At 34.0% G+C, this 8,954-nt stretch overlaps 1 long non-coding RNA gene and 1 pseudogene across 1 annotated transcript; both read right to left on the bottom strand.

Annotated features, from left to right (window-relative positions):
* Positions 1-923: 923 nt before the first annotated feature.
* LOC107745689 (uncharacterized) lies at positions 924-2,455 on the bottom strand. Its single transcript, XR_001640621.1, has 3 exons — positions 2,329-2,455; positions 1,121-1,442; positions 924-1,023 (listed from the first exon to the last, which is right to left on the bottom strand). It is a non-coding gene; the product is annotated as an uncharacterized LOC107745689 (long non-coding RNA).
* On the bottom strand, positions 2,455-5,758 carry LOC107745693 (pancreatic alpha-amylase-like; annotated as a pseudogene).
* Between the last annotated feature and the right edge of the window lie 3,196 nt (positions 5,759-8,954).

Below are 8,954 nucleotides of genomic sequence, written 5' to 3' on the forward strand. Positions count from 1 at the left end.
ACACCATCAAATCTTTTTTTTTTCACTTCTCTCTCCTTCCTTTTTGCGTTTTAGTCATGGCTTTTTAGTCATGCTTTTAGCATGCTTTTTGCGTCTAGCTTTTAGTTTTTCGCTTTTAGCCATGTGCTTTCAAGTCATCACTTTTAGCCATGCGGCGTTTTAGTCATAGCTTTGAGCTATGCTTTTTAGTCATGCTTTTTTGCGCTCTTTGGCCTTGCTCTGGCTTACACGCCAGCTCCTCCAAAACCATGAGGAGAAACGCCACCTAGTCTCGTCAAACTTTACTTCTATTTCTTTACTTTAGTTTCTTTTAAATAGTGTTTTCACTATACTTTGGATATTCACGGCTGAAAGAGATCTGGTTGCTTCCATTGTCCCACCAGTTAGAGAATGCCTTTCCATTTACAACATTACGGAAGGCCACCATGTTTCTGTGGAGTAAGGTTTGTTTTTATTGTACATTCCCTATAATGCTTATTCTCAGCTGCATAGACGTGCAAAAGCTTGGAGTCAGATTTCTCTTATGCATCAAGGCTGCTTTTATTTGATCAAAAATACAGTAAAAACAGTAATATTGTTAACTATTCTTTCAATTTAAAATTAATGTTTTCTATTTCAATATATCTTCACATTTATTTTTGTGACGGCAAAGATTAATTGTAAATATTTGCTTTTAAATTTTTTATTTTTATTTTTTTAAATAGAATGACATTTTATGACACATTAATGTCTTCACTGTCACTGTTGATAAATTTAATGCATCCTTGTTGAATAAAAGTATATATTTTAAAATAATATTGAAATTATAAGTAAATAATAATAATAAAAATCTTATTGACCCCAAACTGTATTTTTATTAGTGTAAGGCATTTTTGCAATGAAACTGTAGGACAGAACTCATTTGATCTGACGCCATCTGTGCTCACAAACCCAGCCATCACCACAGGTAGAGTCAGGGTTGATGGGAACAGGTTTAGTGGATCCATCACCATTGCTGGGGGGTCACTGCCAGTAATTTTGGTCCTGAGTAATGAGAAAGTGAGCAATTATTAAGAGAAAAACAAAACAAAAAAAACAGATTAGCATTTATTTTCTCACTTGACTGAGCTTGATCATCTACCTGTCCATTCACGATGTTGCGGTCCCACCGGTAGCTGGACATTACTCTGGTAAATCCATACGGGTGGGCCAACATAAAGGCTACAGCCATTTTGTAAAGCCTAGAAAGAGAAGGATGAATTCAGATGAAAGGAAATGGTTTTTTTTTTTTTTTCATTTGCCAAGCATTTGCTGTAAATTGAAATAAGATGAATTTGCACCTGGCATCCCAGAATGTCACAATAGATGCACCTCCTGCCCCATGTCCTCTCTGGTTATCGTGGTTGTCAACAAACACCAGAGCTTTATCAGAAGACATGAAGCCCCAACCCTCACCCCAGTTCCTGAAACAAAAAGCAGTTCATCTGTAATTTTTTAGTTGCAAGAAACAATAAATACAACACAGTGACAAAACAGAGCTAAAACCCTTGGAAAATGTTTAAGTGAACAATAAGGTTCACATATGTATGCAATATTACACACAAAATCAGCTTCTTGTTCTGTTTTATTGTTCAGAAGTTAGCATGGAGTAACTTCTGCTTCATCTTACTTAATCTATTTTTGTTACACTATTGTAAATATTTCCAATTACTGTAGAACTGTCTCTGGGCAACAACAGTGGTGCTTCATTCCTGCATGAGTTAGTGGACTGAACAAACTGAGTTGGTAAATGACTCAATTTCTCACTCATAAAAACAGTCACTTGTTTCATTTCTGAAATAATCAGTGTTTCAAACGAATCGGCTGAGTGAATGATTCAATTGTTTACTCATAAAAACACTTTTCACTTGTTTGGTTCCTAGATTAATACGTTTTTTTGAACAAATGGGGTGAGTGAATAATTAAATTGCTTAATCATAAAACTTGTTTCTGAATGAATCTGTATTTCAAAACAAATTATGAATTATTCAATTGCTCACTCATAAAAAGAGTTGTTTGTTCCAGAATGAATATGTATGTTGAATACGTATTTTGAATAAATCAGTTAATTCAGTGACTCACTCGTACAGTTACTTGACACCACATAACAATGGCGTTACATTGTACCACTAATATAATTCAACAGTTTGTCTGGAATGTGCAAACAGACAGGTGGAGTAATAAAAACAGTGAAAAGTCCCAGTGCTGTTGGACTGTACATCAGCTTGTAACACTGTTTGACCAATCAAATTTGATGACAGAATAACCGTTGTATAATTAATAGTAACGCAAATCCACAACTTTACTTACTTGACAAAGGAAAGTTTTTCTCCGTTCCATTTGCGGATGACATTGCCCAGCTTGGCACCATACTTGAACTCAGTCACCCTTCCAATTCCAGTGTATTCGCCTGATGTAATGGGCTCCCCACCAAGATCAATAACCTAATAACATACCCAAGTGACTAATACATATTCTGTCACCTTTATATATTTATTTTGGAAATTAATAGAAATACCTCTTGAAAGATAAAGGGTCTGGCACCAGATGGAAACCACTTTGTGTTCAGATTATTAAGACGGCCATAGACAGCAGAAAGATCACCGGGCCACATGTGTTTGCAGGCGTCCACTATGAACCCAGCCACTCCCATGTCAATCAGCTTGTTCATGAAGCTAGCCACTTTACCACTCACATAGTCCTTCTCCAAAGCCAAGTCCAGAAGACCAACCAGATGATTTCACCTGCCATCATTACAGTGCTCAGATTTGTAATAAGAAAATAACAAGAGTCCACATTGCACAATAAATCAATGGTTAAAATGAACACTTTGACATGATTTCATCTCATACTTGATTGATATCCTGGTAGTTCTCAATGTTTCCACTGCCAGTGTTGCATTTGCCGTCATTGAAGTCCAAGTTGGAGTAAGGAACTGTGGGGAAGTCCTTCTTGTTGGCATCAAAATATGAACCACAACTTGAGTGGGTACCGGCTCCACCACCTGCTCCACACATGTGGTTAATGATTGCATCAACATAGATGTTCACCTACAAAACAAACAGAAAACTATTAATTTTACACAGGGAAAATAACTAGTTATACTCTATTTGTCATTTATATTTACCCCAACATTGTTGCACCTAGTGATCATGTCTCTCAGCTCATTTTCATTTCCTGATCTGGAACACAGATTGTAACCGATTGGATGATATCTCTGCCACCAAGGGTGCCAGGGGTTTGTGACAACAATGCTCTCACTTGGAGGGGAGATCTGAAATAGGAAATCAATATTTTGTTATTACTATTATACTTTTTTTCTCATAAAGCACACAAAATTATAAACTGCAAATTAACTCCTTGCAGGCTTAACTATAATGATGTGATTAAAAATACCTGAACTCCACCAAAACCATCTGGTCCAAGGTAGCGCTCACACTCCGCTGCTATATCAGCCATATCAGCCCCAAACAGGTGGACGATGGCAGTTCTTCCATTTCTGGTGTTTGCGTTAAACTGAGCAAGGCGAGCAAGGCTAAGTGCAGCCAAGATGAGAAGCTTCATCCTTCCCTGGTTCAGAGAAAAACCTACAACATAAACTAGGCTCATGTTCCATTTATATATAAAATGACATTTTTCCTCTGACCAATCAGGGACCTCAAAGGTTTGGGAAAGCCACATTGAACAGGTGAAAAACACTGTCCATTTCCCATGGTGCAAGCCAAAAATACAGACCTCTCCAAATAAACTTATCAGCATAAGCATTAAGATATAAAACACTGTTAGGTAACAAATTAAAATAAACTTAGGTAATGAAAAAAAAAAGAAGTTTTTCCCTCCACAAACTCATTGATATCACAAAGATGAAACTATAAACTGTAAGTTCTATCATTACCAACTCTAATGCTCACACTGGCTTTTACTGTACTGCTTTAAATCAACTTGTATTGTATAAGGTGCTATATAAATAAAATGGACTTGACTTAATGACTAAAGAACCAGAACAGTTGAAATACATGCTATGTATTTTTGAAACGTTCACAAATATTATGTGAGAAAATAAATTAAAACCAATACACAATGTATCTTAATCTTATCTTAATGAAATGATCATGATTAATAGTCCCTGGCTTATATAAGCACTCATTTTATATGGATATGTGATTGCGCTCTTAATTAAGTTTTTTATTTTTTTAAATTTTAATTAACTACTACTAATATAATTAACTGCTACAATACTTGTTTAAATAAAACAGTGTATGGTGTATTATATAAATCCTGATTGCTTACAATGTAAGTAACATACTAAAATAAATTAAAACTAAGCAAAGCAAAACAACATTGAATTTATACACTAGTTGCACTTTACTTGACACCTGTATAAATTATGAATATTATATTATGATAAAATACTTCTAATACCAATGTGTACTTTACACATTTACTTGACATTTTAAATAAACAGAAAAATAATATAATAAACAGAACCCTATAACAACTATATGGCTGCCGCTTTCCCTGAAGACTTTGAAGTGAACATGCCATATGACAGGTGACTGATGCCTGTCAAAACACTTTCAGATACAACATCTGCAGAGGTTTCATCAGATTATATGAATTTGCATGCCAGCTCTTTCAAACCCCCTTAGAAAAGTATTCACTAAGGAGACTTTTCACTAAGGAGGGTGTTTAAGGTTCTTGAAAGGTCACTGATGGTGTTTACAATCAGAAATATTAAGATGTGCATTGCTTTTATATTGGATATGGGATATTGTTGTTCTCACACCAGACCTCAAGCAGTCACACCTGTCTGTAGAACATCTTATCTGATGAGCCCTACAACTGTTTTGCCATCTGCAAACTTGATGTGATCGTTGTTGTGTTGGCCGATGTCGCTGTAGATCAGAAAGCTGTGCTGTGGTGGGATGAGTACACAGCCCTGCAAAACACCAGTGTTGAGAATGGCAGACGAGAAGTTCCTCCCAAACTTTAGTTTGGAACTCTATGAGTGTGTGATCACTGTTATCACCAGCATATAATATTCACTTTGTGCTCTAGGGAGCTGAATGGAACCCTAAACACTGGCCAGTCAGATGGAGGTAGGAGGAGATGGATATGCTTACTTCAGAATCAGCAACCAGGAAGAAGACCTGAAAAAATGGCCAGACATTTTGAAGGCTTCTGCAGTGTCATGTCCTGAGATGCCATCAGTGTGGAATATTAATAATAATAATAATAATAATAATAATAATAATAATAATAATAATAATAATAATAATAATAATAATAATAATAATAATAATAATAATAATAATAATAATAATAATAATAATAACAATAACAATAACGTGCATTATTATTAAATATTATTATGTTGTTAAATTACTATATATATTACAAATTATTTACATAATATTAATACAAAAATTATATTCTTGGAGGGGAGATCTGAAATAGGAAATCAATATTTTGTTATTACTATTATACTTTTTTCTCATAAAGCACACAAAATTATAAACTGCAAATTAACTCCTTGCAGGCTTAACTATAATGATGTGATTAAAAATACCTGAACTCCACCAAAACCATCTGGTCCAAGGTAGCGCTCACACTCCGCTGCTATATCAGCCCAGCGCCACTCAAACAGGTGGACGATGGCAGTTCTTCCATTTCTGGTGTTTGCGTTAAACTGAGCAAGGCTCAGTCCAAAAAGTGCAGCCAAGATGAGAAGCTTCATCCTTCCCTGGTTCAGAGAAAAACCTACAACATAAACTAGGCTCATGTTCCATTTATATATAAAATGACATTTTTCCTCTGACCAATCAGGGACCTCAAAGGTTTGGGAAAGCCACATTGAACAGGTGAAAAACACTGTCCATTTCCCATGGTGCAAGCCAAAAATACAGACCTCTCCAAATAAACTTATCAGCATAAGCATTAAGATATAAAACACTGTTAGGTAACAAATTAAAATAAACTTAGGTAATGAAAAAAAAAAGAAGTTTTTCCCTCCACAAACTCATTGATATCACAAAGATGAAACTATAAACTGTAAGTTCTATCATTACCAACTCTAATGCTCACACTGGCTTTTACTGTACTGCTTTAAATCAACTTGTATTGTATAAGGTGCTATATAAATAAAATGGACTTGACTTAATGACTAAAGAACCAGAACAGTTGAAATACATGCTATGTATTTTTGAAACGTTCACAAATATTATGTGAGAAAATAAATTAAAACCAATACACAATGTATCTTAATCTTATCTTAATGAAATGATCATGATTAATAGTCCCTGGCTTATATAAGCACTCATTTTATATGGATATGTGATTGCGCTCTTAATTAAGTTTTTTATTTTTTTAAATTTTAATTAACTACTACTAATATAATTAACTGCTACAATACTTGTTTAAATAAAACAGTGTATGGTGTATTATATAAATCCTGATTGCTTACAATGTAAGTAACATACTAAAATAAATTAAAACTAAGCAAAGCAAAACAACATTGAATTTATACACTAGTTGCACTTTACTTGACACCTGTATAAATTATGAATATTATATTATGATAAAATACTTCTAATACCAATGTGTACTTTACACATTTACTTGACATTTTAAATAAACAGAAAAATAATATAATAAACAGAACCCTATAACAACTATATGGCTGCCGCTTTCCCTGAAGACTTTGAAGTGAACATGCCATATGACAGGTGACTGATGCCTGTCAAAACACTTTCAGATACAACATCTGCAGAGGTTTCATCAGATTATATGAATTTGCATGCCAGCTCTTTCAAACCCCCTTAGAAAAGTATTCACTAAGGAGACTTTTCACTAAGGAGGGTGTTTAAGGTTCTTGAAAGGTCACTGATGGTGTTTACAATCAGAAATATTAAGATGTGCATTGCTTTTATATTGGATATGGGATATTGTTGTTCTCACACCAGACCTCAAGCAGTCACACCTGTCTGTAGAACATCTTATCTGATGAGCCCTACAACTGTTTTGCCATCTGCAAACTTGATGTGATCGTTGTTGTGTTGGCCGATGTCGCTGTAGATCAGAAAGCTGTGCTGTGGTGGGATGAGTACACAGCCCTGCAAAACACCAGTGTTGAGAATGGCAGACGAGAAGTTCCTCCCAAACTTTAGTTTGGAACTCTATGAGTGTGTGATCACTGTTATCACCAGCATATAATATTCACTTTGTGCTCTAGGGAGCTGAATGGAACCCTAAACACTGGCCAGTCAGATGGAGGTAGGAGGAGATGGATATGCTTACTTCAGAATCAGCAACCAGGAAGAAGACCTGAAAAAATGGCCAGACATTTTGAAGGCTTCTGCAGTGTCATGTCCTGAGATGCCATCAGTGTGGAATATTAATAATAATAATAATAATAATAATAATAATAATAACAATAACAATAACGTGCATTATTATTAAATATTATTATGTTGTTAAATTACTATATATATTACAAATTATTTACATAATATTAATACAAAAATTATATTCTTCTTAATAATAATAATAATAATAATAATAGTAAAATGTTGGAAATAATGCTAAAATATAATAATATAATAATGCAAGGTATATTATTAAATAGTAATACATCATTGTGAATGTTAAATTATGTTATCATGTTGTTTCAAGCTGATACCATTATTATAATAAGTATTATTGTTTATAATAATTCTGCTAATAATAACAGTTTATATTGCAAAAATACAAATATACTTCATACACTATTTGATATATTTGAAATGTACTCGATGTACTAGTTAAACAATAGGCAAGTACATTATCTTATCTTATGAAAAAAGGTGAAGCCATAATTCAAAAGAATATTTACATTATCATTATGATGAATGACATCTTGTGACATTATGACATTATCATAAAAGTTATCTCGACATTATTTATTCTTTTTTTTAGGGTGACTGCTATGAATTTGCAATGTGTTGATTTGCAATGTGTCATTCACAAAGTACATTCATATAAAAATGGACTAAGAATGTGAGAAAGTGCACCAGCGCCACCATGAGACAGGAGATGGTGTTACACACTGCATAACACATCTTGAAGTGATCTTAAGGACATATCAGAACATACTCACTGAACACATTTCCTTTGATTGCACAACTGTGAACTTTGAATTAAGTTCAAACTGATGAATGAGAGTCTGCAATAAGCAAGTTAATGACTGGATGGCATCTGGATAAGGACAATGTCTACAAACTCTGTAAACAGCCATTAGTTTGACATCACACACAAACAGCAGCATTCATCAGTCAAGCGTTTGCTGTGAGATGATGGTAGTAACATTGAAATGTCTTTAATCTTTACAAAATTAGTTCAGAACTGCCAGACAGTTCTTTTTTGTTGTCCCAAAAGGCATGATCATTTACAAAACACACTTAGTTAAGTGTCAATGCATTCCCTTTACCAACAGGGTACAGTGTTTAATGTTTCAGTTTAGTGAGGATTAAACGATTTTAAGTAATTATGGCATGCACTTATATTATTTTGTATATGGTGAAAGGCTGCAAGGTTCAAGGTTGTTGGTATACTTTGTATATCATTTTGACAAAATTATATATCATTACATCATGATTATTAGAGAATCATTATGAAGATAGCATATATATATATATATATATATATATATATATAAAGACAAATGACAGATCAGAAGACAGATGTTCGATTTTTGTAAATAAAGGGGAACATGCCGGAAAGGGGCTGAAACGTGCTGGTGGATGGAAAGTTATAAACGTGCAGATGGAATCAATTTAATGATCTCGTTTCATAGTAGTCAGTGGGAAACAGGCACTTCACTCTTATGGACGCAAACAGAAAGACTTTTTGAGCACAAAAAAAATAAAAATAAATTGGATACACTATTGATGAGTAACTTT

Source organism: Sinocyclocheilus rhinocerous, unplaced genomic scaffold (assembly GCF_001515625.1).
Source record: "Sinocyclocheilus rhinocerous isolate Xijiao unplaced genomic scaffold, SAMN03320098_v1.1 scaffold2092, whole genome shotgun sequence".
In the NCBI taxonomy this organism is placed as follows: domain Eukaryota; kingdom Metazoa; phylum Chordata; class Actinopteri; order Cypriniformes; family Cyprinidae; genus Sinocyclocheilus; species Sinocyclocheilus rhinocerous.